The sequence below is a fragment of the Orbicella faveolata genome, unplaced genomic scaffold (genome assembly GCF_042242905.1).
Source record: "Orbicella faveolata isolate gen_17 unplaced genomic scaffold, um_ofav_v1 contig_50, whole genome shotgun sequence".
NCBI lineage: Eukaryota > Metazoa > Cnidaria > Anthozoa > Scleractinia > Merulinidae > Orbicella > Orbicella faveolata.
The window spans coordinates 1,268,007-1,283,179 of record NW_028301581.1 but is presented as its reverse complement, the minus strand read 5'-3'; the positions used below and the strand labels follow the sequence as shown (position 1 = coordinate 1,283,179).

The 15,173-nt window shown below is 37.4% G+C and overlaps 1 pseudogene; it reads left to right on the top strand.

Annotated features, from left to right (window-relative positions):
• Positions 1 to 13,538: 13,538 nt before the first annotated feature.
• On the top strand, positions 13,539 to 14,879 carry LOC149095529 (uncharacterized; annotated as a pseudogene).
• The last annotated feature ends 294 nt before the right edge of the window (positions 14,880 to 15,173 follow it).

The following is a 15,173-nucleotide window of genomic DNA, read 5'->3' as shown; positions in this document are numbered from 1 at the left end:
GAAACACAAAATCCACTGGACTTTCGCTAATCGTTCTCGCTTTGTTTCTTGCGCGTAAGAAACAGATAATCCACTGGACTTTCCCTAATCGTTCTCACTTTATTTCCTGCGCGTAAGAAACACAAATTCCACTGGACTTTCGCTGATCGTTGTCACTTTATTTCTTGCCCGTAAGAAACACAAAATCCACTGGACTTTCGCTAGTCGTTGTCACTTTATTTCTTGCGCGTAAGAAACACAAAATCCACTGGACTTTCGCTAATCGTTCTCACTTTATTTCTTGCCCGTAAGAAACACAAAATCCACTGGACTTTCCCTAATCGTTCTCACTTTATTTCCTGCGCGTCAGAAACAGAAAATCCACTGGACTTTCCCTAATCGTTCTCACTTTATTTCTTGGGCGTAAGAAACACAAACTCCACTGGACTTTCCCTAATCGTTCTCACTTTATTTCTTGCCCATAAGAAACACAAAATCCACTGGACTTTCGCTAATCGTTCTCACTTTATTTCTTGCGCGTAAGAAACACAAAATCCACTGGACTTTCGCTAATCGTTCTCACTTTATTTCTTGCGCGTAAGAAACACAAAATCCACTGCACTTTCGCTAATCGTTGTCACTTTATTTCTTGCGCGTGAGAAACACAAAATTCACTGCACTTTCGCTAATCGTTCTCACTCTATTTCTTGCGCGTAAGAAACACAAAATCCACTGGACTTTCGCTAATCGTTCTCACTTTATTTCCTACGCGTAAGAAACACAAAATCCACTGGACTTTCGCTAATCGTTCTCACTTTATTTCTTGCGGGTAAGAAACACAAAATCAACTGGAGTTTTCCTAATCGTTCTCACTTTATTTCTTGCGCGTAAGAAACAGAAAATGCACTGGACTTTCGCTAATCGTTCTCACTTTATTTCTTGCGCGTAAGAAAGACAAAATCTACTGGACTTTCGCTAATCGTTCTCACTTTATTTCTTACGCGTAAGAAACACAAAATCCACTGGACTTTCGCTAATCGTTCTCACTTTATTTCTTGCGCGTAAGAAACACAAAATCCACTGGACTTTCCCTAATCGTTCTCACTTTATTTCTTGCGCGTAAGAAACACAAAATCCACTGGACTTTCGCTAATCGTTCTCACTTTATTTCTTGCGGGTAAGAAACACAAAATCAACTGGAGTTTTCCTAATCGTTCTCACTTTATTTCTTGCGCGTAAGAAACACAAAATCCACTGGACTTTCGCTAATCGTTCTCACTTTATTTCTTGCGCGTAAGAAAGACAAAATCCACTGGACTTTCGCTAATCGTTCTCACTTTATTTCTTCCGCGTAAGAAACACAAAATCCACTGGACTTTCGCTAATCGTTCTCACTTTATTTCTTGCGCGTAAGAAACACAAAATCCACTGGACTTTCCCTAATCGTTCTCACTTTATTTCTTGCGCGTAAGAAACAAAAATCCACTGGACTTTCGCTAATCGTTCTCACTTGATTTCTTGCGCGTAAGAAACACCAAATCCACTGGACTTTCGCTAATCGTTCTCACTTTATTTCTTGCGCGTAAGAAACACAAAATGCACTGGACTTTCGCTAATCGTTCTCACTTTATTTCTTGCCCGTAAGAAACAAAAATCCACTGGACTTTCGCTAATCGTTCTCACTTGATTTCTTGCGCGTAAGAAACACAAAATCCACTGGACTTTCGCTTATCGTTGTCACTTTATTTCTTGCGCGTAAGAAACACAAAATCCACTGGACTTTCGCTAATCGTTCTCACTTTATTTCTTGCACGTAAGAAACACAAAATCCAGTTGACTTTTGCTAATCGTTCTCACTTTATTTCTTGCGCGTAAGAAACACAAAATCCACTGGACTTTCGCTAATCGTTCTCACTTTATTTCTTGCGCGTAAGAAACACAAAATCCACTGGACTTTCGCTAATCGTTCTCACTTTATTTCTTGCGCGTAAGAGACACAAAATGCACTGGACTTTCGCTAATCGTTCTCACTTTATTTCTTGCGCGTAAGAAACAAAAATTCACTGGACTTTCCCTAATCGTTCTCAGTTTATTTCTTGGGCATAAGAAACACAAAATGCACTGGACTTTCGGTGATCGTTCTCACTTTATTTCTTGCGCGTAAGAAACACAAAATCCACTGGACTTTCCCTAATCGTTCTCACTTTATTTCTTACGTGTAGGAAACACAAAATCCACTGGACTTTCGCTAATCGTTCTCACTTTATTTCTTGCGCGTAAGAAACACAAAATCCACTGGACTTTCGCTAATCGTCCTCAGTTTATTTCTTGCGCGTAAGAAACACAAAATCCACTGGACTTTCGGTAATCGTTCTCACTTTATTTCTTTGGCGTAAGAAACACAAAATCCAGTGGACTTTCGCTAATCGTTCTCACTTTATTCCTTGCGCGTAGGAAACACAAAATCCACTGGACTTTCCCTAATCGTTCTCACTTTATTTCCTGCGCGTAAGAAACACAAAATCCACTGGACTTTCGCTAATCGTTCTCACTTTATTTCTTGCGCGTAAGAAACACAAAATCCACTCGACTTTCCCTACTCGTTCTTAGTTTATTTCTTGCGCATAAGAAACACAAAATCCACTGGACTTTCCCTAATCGTTCTCATCTTATTTCTTGCGCGTAAGAAACACAAAATCCACTGGACTTTCCCTAATCGTTCTCACTTTATTTGTTGCGCGTAAGAAACACAAAATCCACTGGACTTTCGCTAATCGTTCTCACTTTATTTCTTGCGCGTAAGAAAGACAAAATCCACTGGACTATCCCTAATCGTTCTCACTTTATTTGTTGCGCGTAAGAAACACAAAATCCACTGGACTTTCGCTAATCGTTCTCACTTTATTTCTTGCGCGTAAGAAACACAAAATCCACTGGACTTTCCCTAATCGTTCTCACTTTATTTCTTGGGCGTAAAAAACACAAAATCGAGTGGAGTTTCGCTAATCGTTCTCACTTTACTTCTTACGCGTAAGAAACACAAAATCCACTGGACTTTCCCTAATCGTTCTCACTTTATTTCTTGCGCGTAAAAAACACAAAATCGAGTGGAGTTTCGCTAATCGTTCTTACTTTATTTCTTACGCGTAAGAAACACAAAATCCACTGGACTTTCCCTAATCGTTCTCACTTTATTTCTTGCGCGTAAAAAACACAAAATCGAGTGGAGTTTCGCTAATCGTTCTTACTTTATTTCTTACGCGTAAGAAACACAAAATCCACTGGACTTTCCCTAATCATTCTCACTTTATTTCTTGCGCGTAAGAAACACAAAATCCAGTGGACTTTCGCTAATCGTTCTCACTTGATTTCTTGCGCGTAAGAAACACCAAATCCACTGGACTTTCGCTAATCGTTCTCACTTTATTTCTTGCGCGTAAGAAACACAAAATGCACTGGACTTTCGGTGATCGTTCTCACTTTATTTCTTGCGCGTAAGAAACACAAAATCCACTGGACTTTCCCTAATCGTTCTCACTTTATTTCTTGCGCGTAAAAAACACAAAATCGAGTGGAGTTTCGCTAATCGTTCTTACTTTATTTCTTACGCGTAAGAAACACAAAATCCACTGGACTTTCCCTAATCGTTCTCACTTTATTTCTTGCGCGTAAGAAACACAAAATCGAGTGGAGTTTCGCTAATCGTTTTTACTTTATTTCTTACGCGTAAGAAACACCAAATCCACTGGACTTTCGCTAATCGTTCTCACTTTATTTCTTGCGCGTAAGAAACACAAAATCCACTGGACTTTCCCTAATCGTTCTCACTTTATTTCTTGCGCGTAAAAAACACAAAATCGAGTGGAGTTTCGCTAATCGTTCTTACTTTATTTCTTACGCGTAAGAAACACAAAATCCACTGGACTTTCGCTAATCGTTCTCACTTTATTTCTTGCGCGTAAGAAACACAAAATCCACTGGACTTTCCCTAATCGTTCTCACTTTATTTCTTGCGCGTAAAAAACACAAAATCGAGTGGAGTTTCGCTAATCGTTCTTACTTTATTTCTTACGCGTAAGAAACACAAAATCCACTGGACTTTCGCTAATCGTTCTCACTTTATTTCTTGCGCGTAAGAAATACAAAATCCACTTGACTTTCCCTAATCGTTTTCACTTTATTTCTTGCGCGTTAGAAACACAAAATCCACTGGACTTTCGCTAATCATTCTCACTTTATTTCTTGCGCGTAAGAAACACAAAATCCAGTGGACTTTCGCTAATCGTTCTCACTTGATTTGTTGCGCGTAAGAAACACCAAATCCACTGGACTTTCGCTAATCGTTCTTACTTTATTTCTTGCGCGTAAGAAACACATAATCCACTGGACTTTCGCTAATCGTTCTCACTTTATTTCTTGCGCGTAAGAAACACAAAATCCAGTGGACTTTTGCTAATCGTTCTCACTTTATTTCTTGCGCGTAAGAAACAAAAAATCCACTGGACTTTCCCTAATCGTTCTCACTTTATTTCTTGCGCGTAAAAAACACAAAATCGACTGGAGTTTCGCTAATCGTTCTCACTTTATTTCTTACGCGTAAGAAACACAAAATGCACTGGACTTTCGCTAATCGTTCTCACTTTATTTGTTGCGCGTAAGAAACACCAAATCCACTGGACTTTCGGTAATCGTTCTTACTTTATTTCTTGCGCGTAAGAAACACAAAAACCACTGGACTTTCGCTAATCGTTCTCACTTTATTTCTTGCGCGTAAGAAACACAAAATGCACTGGACTTTCGGTGATCGTTCTCACTTTATTTCTTGCGCGTAAGAAACACAAAATCCACTGGACTTTCCCTAATCGTTCTCACTTTATTTCTTGCGCGTAAAAAACACAAAATCGAGTGGAGTTTCGCTAATCGTTCTTACTTTATTTCTTACGCGTAAGAAACACAAAATCCACTGGACTTTCCCTAATCGTTCTCACTTTATTTCTTGCGCGTAAAAAACACAAAATCGAGTGGAGTTTCGCTAATCGTTCTCACTTTATTTCTTACGCGTAAGAAACACAAAATCCACTGGACTTTCGCTAATCGTTCTCACTTTATTTCTTGCGCGTAAGAAACACAAAATCCACTGGACTTTCCCTAATCGTTCTCACTTTATTTCTTGCGCGTAAAAAACACAAAATCGAGTGGAGTTTCGCTAATCGTTCTTACTTTATTTCTTACGCGTAAGAAACACAAAATCCACTGGACTTTCGCTAATCGTTCTCACTTTATTTCTTGCGCGTAAGAAATACAAAATCCACTTGACTTTCCCTAATCGTTTTCACTTTATTTCTTGCGCGTTAGAAACACAAAATCCACTGGACTTTCGCTAATCATTCTCACTTTATTTCTTGCGCGTAAGAAACACAAAATCCAGTGGACTTTCGCTAATCGTTCTCACTTGATTTCTTGCGCGTAAGAAACACCAAATCCACTGGACTTTCGCTAATCGTTCTCACTTTATTTCTTGCGCGTAAGAAACACATAATCCACTGGACTTTCGCTAATCGTTCTCACTTTATTTCTTGCGCGTAAGAAACACAAAATCCAGTGGACTTTTGCTAATCGTTCTCACTTTATTTCGTGCGCGTAAGAAACAAAAAATCCACTGGACTTTCCCTAATCGTTCTCACTTTATTTCTTGCGCGTAAAAAACACAAAATCGACTGGAGTTTCGCTAATCGTTCTCACTTTATTTCTTGCGCGTAAGAAACACAAAATGCACTGGACTTTCGGTAATCGTTCTTACTTTATTTCTTGCGCGTAAGAAACACAAAAACCACTGGACTTTCGCTAATCGTTCTCACTTTATTTCTTGCGCGTAAGAAACACAAAATGCACTGGACTTTCGGTAATCGTTCTTACTTTATTTCTTGCGCGTAAGAAACACAAAAACCACTGGACTTTCGCTAATCGTTCTCACTTTATTTCTTGCGCGTAAGAAACACAAAATCCACTGGACTTTCGCTAATCGTTCTCACTTTATTTCTTGCGCGTAAGAAACACAAAATCCACTGGACTTTCGGTGATCGTTCTCACGTTATTTCTTGCGCGTAAGAAACACAAATCCACTGGACTTTCGCTAATCGTTCTCAGTTGCTTTCTTACACGTAAGAAACACAAAATCCACTGGACTTTGGCTAATCGTCCTCAGTTTATTTCTTCCGCGTAAGAAACCCAAAATCCACTGGACTTTCGCTAATCGTTCTCACTTTATTCCTTGCGCGTAGAAAACACAAAATCCACTGGACTTTCCCTAATCGTTCACACTTTATTTCTTGCGCGTAAGAAACACAAAATCCACTGGACGTTCGCTAATCGTTCTCACTTTATTTCTTGCGCGTAAGAAACACAAAATCCACTGGACTTTCGGTGATCGTTCTCACTTTATTTCTTGCGCGTAAGAAACACAAATCCACTGGACTTTCGCTAATCGTTCTCACTTGCTTTCTTACGCGTAAGAAACACCAAATCCACTGGATTTTCGCTAATCGTTCTCACTTTATTTCTTGCGCGTAACAAACACAAAATCCATTGGACTTTCGCTAATCGTTCTCACTTTATTTCTTGCACGTAAGAAACACAAAATCCACTTGACTTTTGCTAATTGTTCTCACATTATTTCTTGCGCGTAAGAAACACAAAATCCCCTGGACTTTCGCTAATCGTTCTCACTTTATTTCTTGCGCGTAAGAAACACAAAATCCACTGGACTTTGGCTAATCGTCCTCAGTTTATTTCTTCCGCGTAAGAAACCCAAAATCCACTGGACTTTCGCTAATCGTTCTCACTTTATTTCTTGCGCGTAGAAAACACAAAATCCACTGGACTTTCCCTAATCGTTCACACTTTATTTCTTGCGCGTAAGAAACACAAAATCCACTGGACGTTCGCTAATCGTTGTCACTTTATTTCTTGCGCGTAAGAAACACAAAATCCACTGGACTTTCCCTAATCGTTCTCACTTTATTTCTTGCGGATAAGAAACACAAAATCCACTGGACTTTCCCTAATCGTTCTCACTTTATTTCTTGCGCGTAAGAAACACAAAATCTACCGGACTTTCGCTAATCGTTCTCACTTTATTTCTTGCGCGTAAGAAACACAAAATCCACTGGACTTTTCCTAATCGTTCTCACTTTATTTCTTGCTCGTAAGAAACACAAAATCCACTGGACTTTCGCTAATCGTTCTCACTTTATTTTTTTGCACGTAAGAAACACAAAATCCACTTGACTTTTTCTAAGCGTTCTCACTTTATTTCTTGCGCGTAAGAAACACAAAATCCACTGGACTTTCCCTAATCGTTCTCACTTTATTTCTTGCGCGTAAGAAACACATAATCCACTGGACTTTAGCTAATAGTTCTCACTTTATTTCTTGCGCGTAAGAAACATAAAATCCACTGGACTTTCCCTAATCGTTCTCACTTTATTTCTTGCGCGTAAGAAACACATAATCCACTGGACTTTCGCTAATCGTTCTCACTTTATTTCTTGCGCGTAAGAAACACAAAATCCACTGGACTTTCGCTAATCGTTCTCACTTTATTTCTTGCGCGTAAGAAACACAAAATCAACTGGACTTTCCCTAATCGTTTTCACTTTATTTCTTGCGCGTAAGAAACACATAATCCACTGGACTTTCGGTAATCGTTCTCACTTTATTTCTTGCGGGTAAGAAACACAAAATCCACTGGACTTTCCCTAATCGTTCTCACTTTATTTCTTGCGCGTAAGAAACACAAAATCCACTGGACTTTCGCTAATCGTTCTCACTTTATTTGTTGCGCGTAAGAAACACATAATCCACTGGACTTTCCCTAATCCTTCTCACATTATTTCTCTCGCGTAAGAAACACATAAACCGCTGGACTTTCGCTAATCGTTCTCACTTTATTTCTTGCGCGTAAGAAACAGATAATCCACTGGACTTTCCCTAATCGTTCTCACTTTATTTCTTGCGCATAAGAAACACATAATCCACTGTGCTTTCGCTAATTGTTCTCACTTTATTTCTTGCGCGGAAGAAACACATAAATCACTGGACTTTCCCTAATCGTTCTCACTTTATTTCTTGCTCGTAAGAAACACAAAATCCACTGGACTTTCCCTAATCGTTCTCACTTTATTTCTTGCGCGTAAGAAACACAAAATCCACTGGACTTTCGCTAATCGTTCTCACTTTATTTCTTGCGCGTAAGAAAGACAAAATCCACTGGACTTTCCCTAATCCTTCTCACATTATTTCTTGCGCGTAAGAAACACATAAACCACTGGACTTTCGCTAATCGTTCTCACTTTATTTCTTGCGCATAAGAAACAGATAATCCACTGGACTTTCCCTAATCGTTCTCACTTTATTTCTTGCGCATAAGAAACACATAATCCACTGTACTTTCGCTAATTGTTCTCACTTTATTTCTTGCGCGGAAGAAACACATAAATCAGTGGACGTTCCCTAATCGTTCTCACTTTATTTCTTGCGCGGAAGAAACACATAATCCACTGGACTTTCCCTAATCGTTCTCACTTTATTTCTTGCTCGTAAGAAACACATAATCCACTGGACTTTCGCTAATCGTTCTCACTTTATTTCTTGCGCGTAAGAAACACATAATCCACTGGACTTTCCCTAATCGTTCGCACTTTATTTCTTGCGCGTAAGAAACACAAAATCCACTGGACTTTCGCTAATCGTTCTCACTTTATTTCTTGCGCGTAAGAAACACAAAATGCACTGGACTTTCCCTAATCGTTCTGGCTTTATTTCTTGCGCGTAAGAAACACAAAATCCACTGGACTTTCGTTAGTCGTTCTCACTTTATTTCTTGCGCGTAAGAAACACATAATCCACTGGACTTTCCCTAATCGTTCTCACTTTATTTCTTACGCGTAAGAAACACAAAATCCACTAGACTTTCCCTAATTTTTCTCACTTTATTTCTTACTCGTAAGAAACACATTATCCACTAGAATTTCCCTAATCGTTCTCACTTTATTTCTTACCCGTAAGAAACACATCATACACTGTACTTTCCCTAATCGGTCTTACTTTAGTTGTCACCCGTAAGAAACATATCATCCACTGGACTTTCCCTGATTGTTCTCACTTTATTTTTTACGCCTAAGAAACACGTAATCCACTGGACTTTCCCTGATCATTCTGACTTTATTATTCCTTGCGGGTAAGAAATACATAATCCAGTGGACTTTGGCTAATCGTTGTCACTTTATTTGTTGTGCGAAAGAAACAAATTATCGGCTAGACTTTCCCTAATCGTTCTCACTTTATTATTTCTTTCGCATAAGAAACACATAATCCACTGGACTTTCCCTAATCGTTCCTACTTTATTTCTTGCGCGTAAGAAACACATAATCCACTGGACTTTCGCTAATCGTTCTCACTTTATTTCTTGCGCGTAAGAAACAAACCATCCACTAGACTTTCCCTAATCTTTTTCACTTTATTTCTTAAGCGTAAGAAACGCATCATCTACTGGACTTTCCCTAATTGTTCTCACTTTATTTCTTACGCCTAAGAAACACATCATCCACTAGACTTTCCCTGATCGTTCTCACTTTATTTCTTGCGCGTAAGAAACACATAATCCACTGGACTTTCCCTGATCGTTCTGACTTTATTTCTTGGGCGTAAGAAACACATAATCCACTGGACTTTCCCTAATCGTTTTCAGTTTATTTCTTAAGCGTAAGAAACACATTCACCCTATTATTTCTAAAACCTTAGAAACGCATCGTTCTTATTCATCATATCTCTTCTCAAACTCTACTTTATTCGTTTGATTCTTCATATTTAGTTTATGTGGGACTATATACACCAACAAATAATATTCTAAACAATACGGACAGAACCAACGTGTAACTTCCATATATGTTACTTTAATAATCGGTTCAGTTTATTCCAAAATGATTCTTTTTTGTAAACAAAGTAGAACCTTTTATTCGAAAATTTACTAGATACAAATGAGTATACTTCATACTTGTTCATACAATATTGGCACATAATTTTATCCATTCTATTAATATGAGTCAATCATGGGACACAAGTCAATCAAGCCAAAGTGTAAGCCAATCGAGCCAATCGAGTCAATCAAGTCAATCAAGCCAAAGTCAAACCCAAAGACTAAGTCAATCAAGCCAATCAAGTCAGAGTTCAATTTGGGATTCTCAACCTTCGGGTGAAGAATGGTTGCCATCAGACTACGAAGAAACTGATTCAGACTAAAAACATATGGAGAGAAAACAAGATATATTATTGGTGATGGAATTGAGTGAAACAAATAAGTTTAATTGTGGAAATGTTATCCACGAAGAAATGATCAAAATGGACTACATCAATTGTCAATTTTGCGATGAAGAATTGCAACAGCCAACAATTAAAATAGCGTCATGTTGTGAAAAACAAGACATGATAAATAACAAGGGTACAAATGTATACCGCAATTGTGGTACAGTAAGTGGTTATGATACAGCCAGTGAGTACGTTGATTTTCATGAAAACAAGTACAAGATTGTCAAGAAATCGGTTTAACAAAGAAAATATCATTTAGACAATGTGTTAAACGATATCACTAGTAAAAATGGATGGCAATTATCAGTACACAATAAAAATAGAATACATGATATTTTCCGAAAAATAGACAGGATAATGCCACAAATTAATGGTGATCGTAAACGAATGATTAACATTAATTTTATTCTAAAAAAATTTTCGAATTTTTGGATTTACCGACTGATAATATACCAATAACGAGGTCCAAAAAACTTTGCTGATGTTGAATATTATTGGAGTAAAATAATTAATCTTATTCACTTGTGAACAATTTATTAAACTTATCCTCAAACTTGTCGTATAATGGACACATGTCTATTATGATAGTATTTCTACAAAGCTTTCAACTCTGATATCTCAGCTTCGGTTAAATTGTTATCGATATGATTGAAATTGAAAGCAGTCTTTGATGCTTTCATATATATGGTTTAGATATTATTTAATCCAATTCAAAATATGTCCCCAACCTTTTTTTTTCTGCTGCTACCATAGCGTGAAAAGCATCTCCACCAATTGCATAAAGGTTTGTTGTGAACCCCATTCGATATGTATTTTTGAAGATGTAGGTTGAGGAAAACAACGTGTTGTTGTTATTGTACCAGGCATTCCTGCAATTTCGGCATTTATATTTTCACCGTTTTTAACAACCCATATCATGAATTGTTTATTTTTGAAATTATTTGTTATATCGATAAATAGTTGTTCGTTACGATTGAATGTGATTGTAAGTCGGTAAGTTCTACCACCACTACCACTACTGTCTAAACGATTCAGTATTCTTACATAGAATATGTCTCTCTGAGTATTTACAAACGCGCCAAAATTCTCTGAAGATTTAGTATTATATTAGAATTAGAATTAGTTTGATAACGAAAAACATGGAGAAATCTTTCTGGACGTCGATATTGACATTCATTTCGCCATAGAAACCACGGAAACGGTAAGTTAAATTGAAAACAGAAAATGGTATACTACTTGGTGAACCAGTCCGAGTAGTCACTTTCAAATCGTCCAACGCAGTCACACTAGGACCACTTCTTTTCAACTCTTCTGGATCTAACAAGTCTGCGTAAAATTCGAATAATCTTTTTAACACCTCGTCGTGCAATGCCACTCGGGCTATTTGTTTTTCAGCAACGTATACTTATGTTGTCGGTTCAGTGATGTTGTAGTTGAAAGGATCGATTTTGGTTTGCATTTCTCTTCTGAAAAATTTTACAAGATTATCTTCAAACTCATTCAACTGTTTGATATTCACAGTATCATTATTTTCGACACCGTCTTGGACATTTTTTTATCTGATTTTTCATGTCAATATTTTCATTAAAGTTTGCCGTTTGAAATTCAACAGCAGTATTGAATGTCAGTTTGCCATTTTCTAAATAATACAGCTCATCGAAGACATCTTAGCTCAGAGCGCTCTGTTTTCCCTCGATCCCATAAATAACCAAATGACCACGCCCCTGAGATGGACTGTTTGTAATACCCTGACATTTCAAGTCAACGTTGAACATGAACTCGCAGCGTGTTACACTACTTGTCCTCTTAGATTTAAGCGCTGCTTTTGACACCGTGGACCACGCGATTTTGCTAAAACGCTTGACCACTGATTTTGGTATGGGCGGGAAGGCTTTAGAGTGGTTCTCGTCGTATTTGTCGGGACGCAGCCAGCGTGTTTTGTTTGAGGGGGCTACATCTGGTAGCTTCGATCTGCGTTTTGGTGTCCCACAAGGCAGCTGTCTCGGCCCGCTTCTGTTTGTGGTTTACGCCTCCAAGCTCTTTGAGATAGTACAAGTCCACCTGCCGAATGCGCACTGCTTCGCTGACGACACGCAACTTTACTTGTCTTTTAATCCTAACAGGCCTATGGATCAAGTGAAGGCATTGGAAGCTATGGAGCGATGCATTAGTGACTTACGTAAATGGATGTACCGGGACAAATTAAAGATCAACGATGATAAGACTGAATTTCTTGTTATCGGATCGAGACAACAGTTGCTGAAAATTAATCACAGTTCAGTCCGTGTTGGTATGATCGATATTAAGCCTGTTAAGGTAGTGCGTAATCTAGGCGCCTGGTTCGACTCGCATTTTTCTGTGAAGGTGTTTTATTAAAGCATCCTTCGGGGAGAATGAAAAAGTCATTTGGTGACAGATCCTTCACTGAGTGTGTCTGTGCCCACTCTGTGTAACGCTCTTCCTGTTAGCCTCCGCATGATCAAATGTATTTCCACGTTTAAGTCAAATCTTAAAACTTATCTTTTTAAATTAGCTTTTAATATTTCTTAAATATGTACATATAAATAAATGATGTAGTGTTTTTTTAATTATTTTTAAATTTTATTGTAGATTTTTAATACTTGTATAGTTTTAGGTTATTTATTGTTGCAATGCGCTTTTGATCAGCTGGTATGTTAAAAAGCGCACTATAAATGAATAAATTATTATTATTATTATTATTATTATTATTAACGTAATTGTATTCAGGTGGAGTTACATCGTACTTATGGAAGTGAATGATGAATCCACTATATTTCGAAAACAGCCTGATTGTTTGTTGACTGATATTCAGTTAGGAGGAAACAACCATCCTCAAATGGGTAAATTTGTGTAAAAACACAAACGAAACGGTTTGATTGTTGACAATATATTCAAACCGATAAGAAGTATGGCATCATATGTATTCCAAAATGTTGCCAAACCAATCGCGAAAAAAGCAATAAAATCTGGCCGGAGTAGAACACGCTGGTGAGCGTTTGGGTAAAAAAAGCAGCAGAGAAATCAGGTGATCTGATGATGAAACGACTAAGAGGTGTGAAGCAAAAAACACCAACACTTCCAACGATAAAAGAAGAAAGTAGAGATATAATATTGAATCGTTTAATATCAGGAGACGGGTGTAAGGAAAAGGAAAGGAAAGGGACTACTGCTCGGAAAAACAGTCCATTCAACTCAATTCCAATACTTGGTCAAATATTATAAAACACGAATTTTTATCTAAACTAATAGTATAATGGCTTTTAGATCAAGTGAAATGTTACAACGAAATGAGTTTGTAAGATGCCAGTCAGGTGATGCAATCAGAGCACCAGCTAATGGTGAACACCAAGATAAAAATGGATACAAATTTACAATCAATGACAGATCAGCGTTTTACGATTGGTATAATGCTTATTTTAAAAATTCTGTTTCAAGTACCAAAACTCGCTGATGGAACAGCTTCTGGTGGAGGTGATAGAATTACGGTCATCAATGGCTCACACTCTTTCATCAATCATCTGATGATCAAATCTGCTGGTAAAATCGTATATGATACAGATAATCTCCACAAGGTCAGTTTTGTTAAGAATCTATTGGAGTATTCTGATGATTTCAGCAGATCAGTTGCAAAAAACGGTCTTTGGTATTTGGATACTAGCCATCAGATTGCTAATGCTAATCAGAATGCAGGATTTGAAGCAAGACGAAGGTTAACAGTGGGAAATGCTGATGTCAATGTTATTATTCCTGTCAATAGATATTCATTCTTCGAAGTGTTAGAAGATAAGATGCTAATACCAATGCAATTACAATTCAATATAACACTTCAGAATGATGATGAGCTAATTCAAAAAGCAGATGCTGCCGATGATGGAAGAGTCGCCATTAATCGTTTTCTATTATGGGTGCCCAAATTAATTCCAAAAGATAGTCTATATGACAATTTTGTCAGCTCATTTTTGAAAGAAACTAAATGGTCCTATCTGAGATCGTGTATCAAATGTCCGCTCCAGCACAAGCAAGTGGTTTTGATCAGATTTCAGCAAGTGTGGATTATGTTAAGCATATATTTGTATATCTCCAAAGAAATAAAACAAATGTCGTGGCAGAAAATCCTTACTTATTTGATACTTATAAATCGAATGCCGCTGATGCTAATAGTTATCTGACGACATGTACATTAGAATATGGAAGTGGAATATTTTATCCAGAAACTGAGTATGATACAGAAACTAAGGTGAGAATTTTTAACGATTTGTCTTATGCTGCAAGAAGAAATGATTTTAATACTGGTACACAACTGAATCTTGCAAATTTTAATGGTCTTTGTGGTATGATATATTTTGATTTAACAAACCAAACAGAAAAAGTTACAAGGGATCCCAAACAGTTAATTTTCAGATACAAAATAAATGCTGCTCCAGCAGCTGCATTCAATGTTGACGCAATTGTCTTTTACGAAGAGATGCTGGTTGTGATTAACAAAATTGGTAATGAGTTAGTTATTGTGTAAATAAATAGAATAGCAAATATAGAAGTTAGTTAGTTATTCCTCAATACGAGGATGTTTTTCAAAATACATATTTTATATAATCTATATAATATATGACGCAATTATTTGAAATAAGGGTGAAATTATCACCAAATCAGAAAAAGAATCTTGCTAGTGCATTTCATAAGCGTGAAACCATTGTTCTCAGGCTTTCAAAAGATGCACTAACTGGAAATAACGTTTTGTACGTTGCACAAAATGTGCCGAAACGATTGCACAAGAATAAACAGCTCAATAAAGGATTGGACATCAAAC